The sequence below is a fragment of the Saccostrea cucullata genome, unplaced genomic scaffold (assembly GCF_032062105.1).
Source record: "Saccostrea cucullata isolate Sc308-1 unplaced genomic scaffold, CSIRO_AGI_Scuc_v1 ctg428, whole genome shotgun sequence".
NCBI classification, from domain to species: Eukaryota; Metazoa; Mollusca; class Bivalvia; order Ostreida; family Ostreidae; genus Saccostrea; species Saccostrea cuccullata.
In genome coordinates this window covers 1-10,560 of record NW_026928261.1, presented here as the reverse complement: position 1 = coordinate 10,560, position 10,560 = coordinate 1, and positions in this window count along the sequence as shown.

Sequence of the window (10,560 nt, the reverse complement as noted above, 5' to 3'; positions counted from 1 at the left end):
ATAAATGCTTTTAAAATGTAATAAATGTTTTTAAAATGTAATAAATGTTGTTATATAAGTCTGTTAGCATTATGAATTTACTATGGTTCCAGATATTATAAATAAAAAGATTAAATGGAGTTTGTCTCCATATATCTCAGTAATTAGGCTAAATTATGAAACAATCTATCAGCATTAAAGAAAAAGTTAGTGTGATGAAATTGGTTCAGTGCTGTAAGATATTCGTTATTGTGTACACATCTCAAGTTAGAACTAACCACACTCCATTTAAATCCCTTTTCTGGAATATATAATAATAATAATAATAATATATGAATTTATAAAGTAAATATTAATAATTTAACTCTAAAGCGCTGTACAATAAAACGCAAGTAAACATAATTTAAAAGCTATGAAAACTTATATAAAATATTAACCCATACTCATATATATGTTCGGAATTATAACATTAAAATACTACAAATTACATACAAAATACAATTACACCATCAATAAAAAACTCAATAAAAGAACATCATTTGTGATTTGCTGCTAAAAATTGAGCACCTAAAATTTAAAAAGCTATCCTATAAAAGTGCGTCTTTAATTGTCTTTTGAAAATATCCAGAGACTGGGCCTGCTTTATATCATTAGGAAGGTCTGTGATCTTAGGAACAACTAACTGATGACTCAGATCGCAGTGATCTGGTAGGCTTATATTCCATTATAAGACCTTTGATATACATGGAGCTAATCCGTGTAAATTGGTAGACATATGTCAAGATTTTATATTGTGGACGATGATCTTGTAACTAAACGAGCTGCCGTGTTCTGGACTTTTTGAATCCGGTGTCCTTCGACACTCCATATAGAAGGCAGTTCCCATAGTCCAGCCTGGCTGTGATAACGGCATTCACCATGGTCTGAAAATAGCATGACTGCCCAACTTTTAGTTGTAATGTTGGCAACGCTTTGTGGAGAAGATTATTAGCTCGTCTTGGTTTAGGTTTTGATGTCAGTGTCACTAAGATCTTCAGAGAACAACTTGAATCATGTAGATTTGTGGCATCATTCCATGGAAGTATAAGATTCCTGGGTTGATATACAATGGAGCTAATCCGTGCGCGGGGACACCAAAAGGCAGCTGTCTAGACATTGTTAAGATTTTATATTGTTATTTCACAATGAAACAGGTAGCCAATATAAGGATTGTAATATGCTCCCGTTTCGATATATCTATGTCAACATCAAAATAGCTGCCGTGTTCTGGACTTTTTGAATTTTCTAGTAAGGCTGTTCCCATAGTCCCGTTGGTCTTGACATTTTTTAACGGAATGTAAATAATGTGTTTTTTGTACACATAAATGTTTTTTTTAAATGTTGGCAATATTTCTGATGTTTTTTTAAAATATAATAAATGCTTTTAAAGTATGTAATCTCTCTGATGTTTTTAAAAAAACGTGATGTAATAAATGTTGTTATATAAGTAAATTCGTCACCCTAAAGGCAGTTTAGCATTCAATTGACATTTTTTCTTTTGCCTTGTGTAGTAAGGCTCTCCGCTTTAAATAGCTGGTGGATTATTTCCAGTCAATAAAAAGATTAAATGGAGTTTCGCTGTCCTGAGCTCGTCATATATCACTCTGTGTTAGCTCTTATAATTGAGGCTAAATGTTTAGAATATGCGAGAGGCATTTGTTGTACCCTTGTATGGTCAACAGACGTGTTCATTAAATTTTTCGAAAAATATCTCTAGTCATGTCATGTATGTTGATATTCTTGAGCCTTCTAAACGTAATCTCTTCACGTTGATGTTGGGCTTTCAGTGAACGTTGCATGTATAGCATAGTGGTCACAGCACAAGTTTCCTTTCACATCACTCAATGAAGGATTTTTGACTTCGTGATAGTATGTCACTAGAGGATCGTGTGATAAGCAAGTCTCATATGTCCGTGAACATGGGTCGGCTCGTCCACGTGTTGTATAAGGTTGCGATCATCAAGGGATTGTAACAACCTGCTTGCCTCAGGATCACTCCGAGTGTCGACGTGAAAATTGAAATCACCTGTGATTACTAGGTCTTGGGGAAATATAGTATTCTGATCAAGATAGTTGTCCCATTCTGAGAAGAATATAGATACCTTCCATAAATTCGTGCTTTATATACCTTTATCTTGAAACCTGCAAAATGTTAAAAATGTCTAATCTCTACAGATATAGATGAATGTAAAAGCAACGGAACGAATGTATGCCCCCAAAATTCTGTCTGCTCCAACAGAGTTGGAAGTTATGAATGCACATGCAAGAAAGGTTGGAGTGGTCCATCATGTGAAATTGGTAAATTTGACATTATTCTATTCCTTATGAATTTTACGCTGCTTTCAGAAGGTAGTTTGTTATTTTTGTAGTCCGTTAAATGGGATATCGTGTTGCTGCTTTTAAATATTATTAGAAAGAGACAATTTTATCTACGTAACACAATAAGCTAAATCTGAATAGATATTGTGAGAAATAAATTTTACTTGTAGTTTTTCTGATATCCTCGCATACAATTTCGTAAAGCTTTTCGTAGTTTCAAGGGAACAAATTCTAAATTAGGTTTTGTTTAAAATATAATATTTTTTGTCAACAGAAAAACCCCATAACATTAAACAACATTGATGATATATAAAAATGTTGATTAAGAAGTATTTTTCGTTGGTGATTAAGAAATATATTTCATTGTTGATTAAGAAAAACTATCCATTGATGATTTAAAAATATATTCAACTGTTGTTTAAGAAATATATTCCGTTGTTGATGAAGGAATATATCCAAATTGTTGTTTCAGTAATATATTTTTTTTCTCTTAATCTTAAGCATGTACGACTAAGAATGAATATTAATAAATGGTTTGTCTTTCTGGAATACGAAACATCTGTATTCATTAAAATGTTCATTAAGAACGCAGAAAACTAAAAATAATATTTCATACTTAAAAACTAAGTAGAAAGGTTTTATAACTGATGAACACCCCCCCCCCCCAAGAAAAAAAAAATCAAACCAAACTTATTCTTCTAATTTTTGCACGACTCCCAAATTTATTACTTTTCATAAATACTGAAGTTTAAAAAACATGTAAAGATTTAAATACCCCAAACCTCCCTTCTGAATTTATTCAAAATATTATACGTTACAAATTAATACAAGTTTTAGATCAATGAAATAAAAGAAGCTTTGATATAAATGTAACTTGTACTTTCTTCTGATTTTAAATAACCTTGAAAACAATTCTTCATGACAAAAATTCTATTTGCAGATATAGACGAATGTACGAGCATTCCCTGTAGCAGGAACGAAGTCTGTGAAAATTCTCCTGGGACGTATCGGTGTACGTGCAAGAAAGGCTGGACGGGGTTAAAATGTGAAGAAGGCACGTATTGCATGCAAACATAACACACATTCTTAAAGACTGTTTTCCCTTTAAAAAGGGGAAGAAGAAAAATCGTCTATATTGATGGCACTTTGAATTAAAAGTAATTCATAATTTCATCCGAATCATTGAATATAAAATAAAAGCAATATTCTTTAATAAAAATATGTACATCCTTTAAAGAGATAGACAATGAGTTAAATATAAACAATATTAACATTTTATCTACCTATTTATTAGTCCTCAGAAACGTTTTAGATCAATGAAATTAAAGAAGCTTTGATATAAATGTAACTCATGTACTTTCTTCTGATTTTTGATAATCTTAAAAACAATTCTTGATGACAAAATCTCATTTGCAGATATAGACGAATGTAAGAACATGCCATGCAGTAGGAACGAAGTCTGTGAAAATACTCCTGGGACGTATCGGTGTACGTGCAAGAAAGGCTGGACGGGGTTAAAATGTGAAGTAGGCACGTATCCCATGCAAACATTCACAATTTCTAAAACATTGTTTTCCATTAAAAAAGAGAAAAAAGGTATATAGTTTTGCCGCTTTTGAATTTTAGTTGATAAAGACAATTTATAACGCCTCGGCTTTTATCTTTAAAACACCTCGGAGGTTATCCTGCAACAATTACGAAAACGCAGACTTTATTTCTTAAATATAGTCTATTATTGTTCACGAAATATTTTCAAATAAGACATGTAAAATTAAAGATGAATATTAAGAAATGTTTTGTCGCTTCCCTGAATACGAAACACATGTATTCATCAAAAAGTTCCTTAAGGACACTGAAAACTAAAATAAAGTGCTATACTAAAAAATGAGTTGACAGAATGTCTAACTGATAAACAAGTTTTCAAGGACTTTTCTAGCAAATCAAAACTATTTTTCTTACATGCATTTTTGCTTGACTCCCAAATTCATATCTTTCTTTTTAAATACTGAAGTCTAAAAAAAGATGTAAATATTCAACATACGACCCCTCTTGAATTATTCAAAATATAAAACATCAAAAATCGATACAAATTCTAGATCAATGAAATAAAAGAATATTTGATATAAATGTAACCGTTATACTAAGTACTTTCTTCTGATTTCCAATAACATTGAAAACAATTCTTGATGAAAAAAACTCATTCACAGATATAGACGAATGTAAGAACATGCCATGCAGTAGGAACGAAGTCTGTGAAAATACACCTGGCACGTATCGGTGTACGTGCAAAAAAGGCTGGACGGGGTTAAAATGTGAAGTAGGCACGTATTCTTTGCAGAGATACATACAATCTTCTTTGAAAAAAAAGAATATTAATTTTTAATGACAACTAATTTTGCAGCATTAATTAATTTGGTATATGAATCAAATAAAAGAAAACAAATTCGAATTAAAAAATTGTGGATCTTTCATTTGAGAGCGAGGAAAAAAGCAAAATATCGACAGTTAATTAACAATGACAAAAAGTATAAGTCGTTGACAAAGTGACTGAAAATTAACTTAAATTTTATTTTGTTTGTTCAATATATGTATCATAGTTTTAATATGATACATTGTTAAAGAGTTGGGGGCGATATGTTCTCCAGATTATAATAAATCATTTGTATAATTGACATACATTTCTTAACATACAGCAAAATTTCTTTTAACAGATATTAACGAGTGTCAGGTCAAGAAATCAATATGTGGTCAAAATGGAGTGTGTATCAATGAGAGGGGAGGTTACTCTTGTAAATGTAGCCCTGGTTGGTCGGGGTCCGAGTGTAACACAGGTATGATTATAACTTTTAACTAGAGCCGTTAGCTCGTTGCAAAGCAACGAGTAGGTCTTCCGTCGGAGCTGCGGACAGAGAGAAATGACCTTTAGTCAAGGTCATGCCACGTTCTAATTTTAAAGCAATCTTTTAAGGGTAGATATCATCTTATTATGTTTTACTATTATAAAAAGGATAGTAAAGGAATGTTTGCGACCTTGACCTTGTCAGAATGACCTTGGGTCACACTATGACACACGCTGGTGATGAGCATATCCCATTTGTGTGCTACCGTATTGACAAATTCACACATGTTTTTTCAAACAATGCATCCAGCCAAAATACCTTATCATAAATGACCTTGATTTAAGGCCATAACACACTCTGCATGATTTAAGCCATACCTTTTATTTAGATAGGCCTTGTCACAGCTAATATACATGTGTAAAAAGTTATGGTCAATTATAAGCAATTTTTAAATTTTGGAAAAGCCGGATAAACTTCAAGGTCAGAGTTCATGATAGACTAGTATTTGAAATGATTTTATCACAGGTTACGTATAATTATGTGATGTTTGTGTAATATGAAAGCCTTATCTCTTCTCATGAAAAAGTTATGATCAAGCCTCAAGGTCAAGTTGTCAAAAGTCAGTGTATTTAGAAAAGAGTTGTCTTAAGTAATACACAGAGATAAAATAAAAGCCCTATCTCTTCTCATTCAAAAGGTATGAGTATTGTTAATGTTTTTGAAAAGCAGGTCAAACTTCAAGCTCAAAGGGTAAAAAATCAGTGAGTTTTGAAAGGTATTGACACAATTAATACATTTTTATAAAATGGAAGCTTTCAAAAGTTAGGTCAATTTAAAGTAATAATGTTATTTTGCAAGTAGGTCAAGCTCCAAGATCAAGGTCACAGGGTCAAAAATCACAGTATATTTGAAAGTCAGATGTCACAAATAATGCACATGTGAAATATCAAAGTCTTATTTCAACTCATTCAATAGTTATTATCAAGTTTAAAGTTCTCGTGAGAGATGGACAGACTTGCTGATGAATAAGGTTTAATGTTCCCTAAAAAATAAATACATGTAATTCGAACATGATAAATTGAGAAATACGAATAATAATTAAAAAAATTAGAAAATATTAGAATATAAATCAGGTTTCCTACATGAGATTTCCTGAAAGACTTATTAATACATATTATTCAAGTACATGCAAAACATGTACGTTAGAGGTTCAAGACGCGGAGACCGGTCATTTCGATGAGAACATATACACAACTGTCTCGTTACGGGGTAGGTGGTGTCATAAAAGGATTAAATTCGCCTGATTCCACCTCTGATTTTTTTTTTTTAAGTCCGTCTTTGCGCTGCTAGTGCTTTATATTGTTTAAACAGAATTTAATTTTATGAAAAGAATTATTTTAAATGCTTATTTTTGACATATGCTTAAATTATTTACCGATGAATTTGAATTTAAATAGTAAAAAGGAATTTGTCACTGAGTATTTATCGGTCCTTCGGTGAGACCGTATAAACCGAGGCCCCGTGTCACAGCAGGTGTGGCACGATAAATGTGTTAATTGAAATTTGAGTGAATCCCGTATGTTGTGTGAGAGAGTCAGTTTTTAGATCCGCCGTGGACTATCCCGGACGTGAACATTAGATGTACTGGACATTCCATCATCAAGAAAATATAGTTTTACTCTGGACTATTCCGAGTTACCAATAGTTTGTGTGTGTGTCTGTGTGTGAGCTTTACAACATGTCTTTGTTTTCTGTGACTTGATTTGATTTATTTTTCAAGATACAAACTTTAACTTTTTATTGCTTGACTTACGTTTAATAAATTTTCATCAAAAGTTAACTTGTGTTACTGTAACCAAATATATTCTATTAAAATAATGATTCCATCTTCTTTTTTAACTTTAAATTGCTAGAAATATAGTGTAAAAATCCAGAATGAAAATAAAGAATGTTAGAAATGAAATTATTAATTGTCGAAAATGCAACGCAAAATTCTAGAAATCAAATGCAGCGAGAACTGGTACCTCCCCTTTCCCAAAGAAACTATAAATACATGTAGAACATGTACACACTTCGATGCTCGATTGAACACTCTAATGGTCACAAGTTTTAGAAATTAAAAAGTTTATATATCATGAAAGTTTAGTGATGTATACTAATCTTTTTTTCATTTATTTGTTAACCTGCGAATAAAAAAAATGTCGCGTATGATTATTGGTTAACATTATAATAGGTTATGGATTAATCATGGATTTCAACACCTGTACGTACCTGAAAAAATTAACCAATTAACATTCTCGACTCTGAAGGAAAACATTGTACATATCATTTGAGGGAAGGGGGTTTACGTATCGCGATGAGAGGAAATTTTTAAATAATCTCTTTCAGTCCAATAAACACGAAAGAATGGCTTGGAATATTTGTATGCAACTACATGGCTTTCTCAGAAACAATTTTGCATTTGTTAAAAAATTTCTAATTATTCATTTTTTTCTCTCGTATTCTGAAAGCTCGGAATGTATATATTTTAGGCGCTCTTCCGTGTAAAACAGCATGTACTTAGTTACAAGCATGTACCCGTAAAACGTGTCATAGTGATATTCTTTTTATTCGAGGAAATAAAAGAAATACATTATGTACAATACAATTATAAGTTATGTATCAATTAACGCAAAACTCAAAGTTGCTTCATTTAATTTTCGATTTTCATGAGAACTGGAAACGTCACTTCCACTTACTGTGCGCATTTGCCATGTTTATTTGTATTTGCTAATTTAAACAACATCGCAATTTTTTCTGATATAAAGCAATTAGAATAACTTGATATAGGCCCGTATGCGTGTAACGATTGCAATTACTTCAAAGTGGAGGGGGAGACGGGGCCTAAAAAATTCTCGTACTACATGTGTTCCTTTCCAATAATAGAATAACCCGTACAAATCAAAAACAAGTTGCAGTATTGATATCCCCGATTTTTTAAATAACGAGACTATAATGGACTTCACAAGGGTAGAATTTAACATTAATTTATGTACATGCGCAATTAAATTCACTATCAAAATTGGCAGTTATCGATATGTCATCCTGTGTCACCTATCAGTGTAACCAATGAACTCGTCCAGATACCTGAGCAGCAGAGAAAAGCAGCACATTTTATCTTTGAATGCACATACACGTTCAAGAAAACCTTTATATTTGTGTCTAGATTAACGCAAATAACATATTTTCTTCATTTTAAATGTAGGACTCGAGTGAAAATCAAAGAGCGGTAATGTTGACCTCACGAATGTGCGATCGATGAACTGCTTTCATAACAGTACACACACAACAGTCAGGGTCCGCGGAAAATTCACGATGCATGAATTAAATGACAGTGAATTATCTTAAGCTTGAATTACTTTTTCTGTTATAAATACATTTGTAATAATGATAATGCTACATTGAATATTAATCGAAAGAAAGATGATAAGTATTTTTTACCTCCCCCGTCTTGTTATTTAAACTAAACACAAGGAGAAAGTTGTCTCTGAATAATCTGTATAACATCCAGCTAGAGAATACGTTAAAAACTTATTTAAACAAAGTTAAACATTCAATTTAGCTACAGGTATATTATTCTTGTCCACCCTATTACATTTATTTCAGTTATATACGTGTTATACGCATACGCACATAGAATTCTTCTTCACTTGCCGTATAAATTAAATCACTTACCTGTACATGGATTATAAAGTTTTCTGCTCATTTAATAATACATCACTAGAACAAAATAACGTTTTCATGAGATCAATGAGATGTTAAAGAACCCATTTCATATCGATAACCATATCGAAATATTTACCGTTTTTGAGTTATAGAGCAAAAACTTTCAAGGTCTCTCAAGGTCCCTAGATCCCTAATTTGAGGGGCCAGCCCCTTTTTAATGATGTCAAATGATAGATCTTAAAATTATGCACAATATTTGTTCAACATGTCTTTACAAATTATTTTTAGTTTAAAAGATACATATGGAAATATATGTAAATTTTTGCGCTTTTAGGCATTCTCATTTTTTGACCCCTATCTAGCACCGTTTTTGGGGCAGAAATCGAAAAAGAAAAAGCGATGTGCACAAACTTCAATTCTTCTAGTATTTGAATTCAGTAGAATTTCTGCTCCAGCTTTTGTCATTTCTGAGCCTTTGTCTGGAAACGAACAGTACCAAATTTTCATTTAAAGGGAAATAACTCGAAAGCGGAAGAGGATTTTTGAAATTTTTGAAAACATTCTAATTGAGTTTTGTAACGTTTAAAAACTCTGAAAATTTGAGCGAAATCCGTTAAGAAATGAGCGAGTTACGATGTCTCAAAGTTGGCGTCTAGGAAAAAAAAAGAATAATAGGAATAATCTTAACCATCAGAATCAGTAGAAGGTCTTCCGCCTGAGCGGAAGACCTTAATGAAAAAAATACTGTTTTCTGAGTCAAAATCGTAAAAAAAATCTTTTTGTCCCAAGCAATCTCTGTATCAAGTATGAGCTTACAGATATTCTCGATTACATATAAATGATGCAACAAAACATTAATTCTTTCTCCAGTGACCTTGAATTTGCCGTAATATTGCCTTGAACAAATAAATACAATGACACATCCTAGGATCACTTGAAATCTTTGTATCGAGTACAAGCTTCTGGTTTCTTTATGTTATAGCCTGACCTTCTGGGAAAAACTTTAAGGGCAGACAGACATATGGACAGTTAAACAGACCGTTTAATTCCCATTCCATCCACACTACCCCCCAAAATACACAATCACTTTGCAAGGGAAAACTCTAGTCATTATTTGAAAAAAAGTAATCTTTTTTATATCAGGAAGCTTTCATAAATATGGTTTCTCATTCTTGCCCTGAAGATCGTAAAAATAATACTTTAAAACGACCCCTTCTTATTTTTTACTAACCGTTTTTTTTCATTGTTTTCATTTTATATCCCCCAAGGTCGCCCGCATAGCGCAGTGATTAGAGCGTCTGTTCTATAGTAGCGAAGTAAGGAGTTGATCCTTACGTCGTGGTTCGAATCCCACTGTGGGACGTGGGGTACCTGTCCTTCCGATGAGACCGTATAAAACAAGGTCTTGTGTCACTTTAGGTGCTGGCACAAAAAAGACCCTCCCTGTTCAAAGGCTGTACATGCAACTCTGACAATTAATGTTTAACTATGGTGCCGGTTATGATTTTAACAGTTTAAATTAGGTCATAAAAGTGTGTAATTACATGATAAGTTTGTGATATTCAGTAGCTGCAGATTGTTATATATAAGTTCTTAAATTTTCGATTAAAGATACATACGGATGCGGGTTTATTACTACTTACATGCTCATTGTATAACCTGCTACTGATATTTTTAA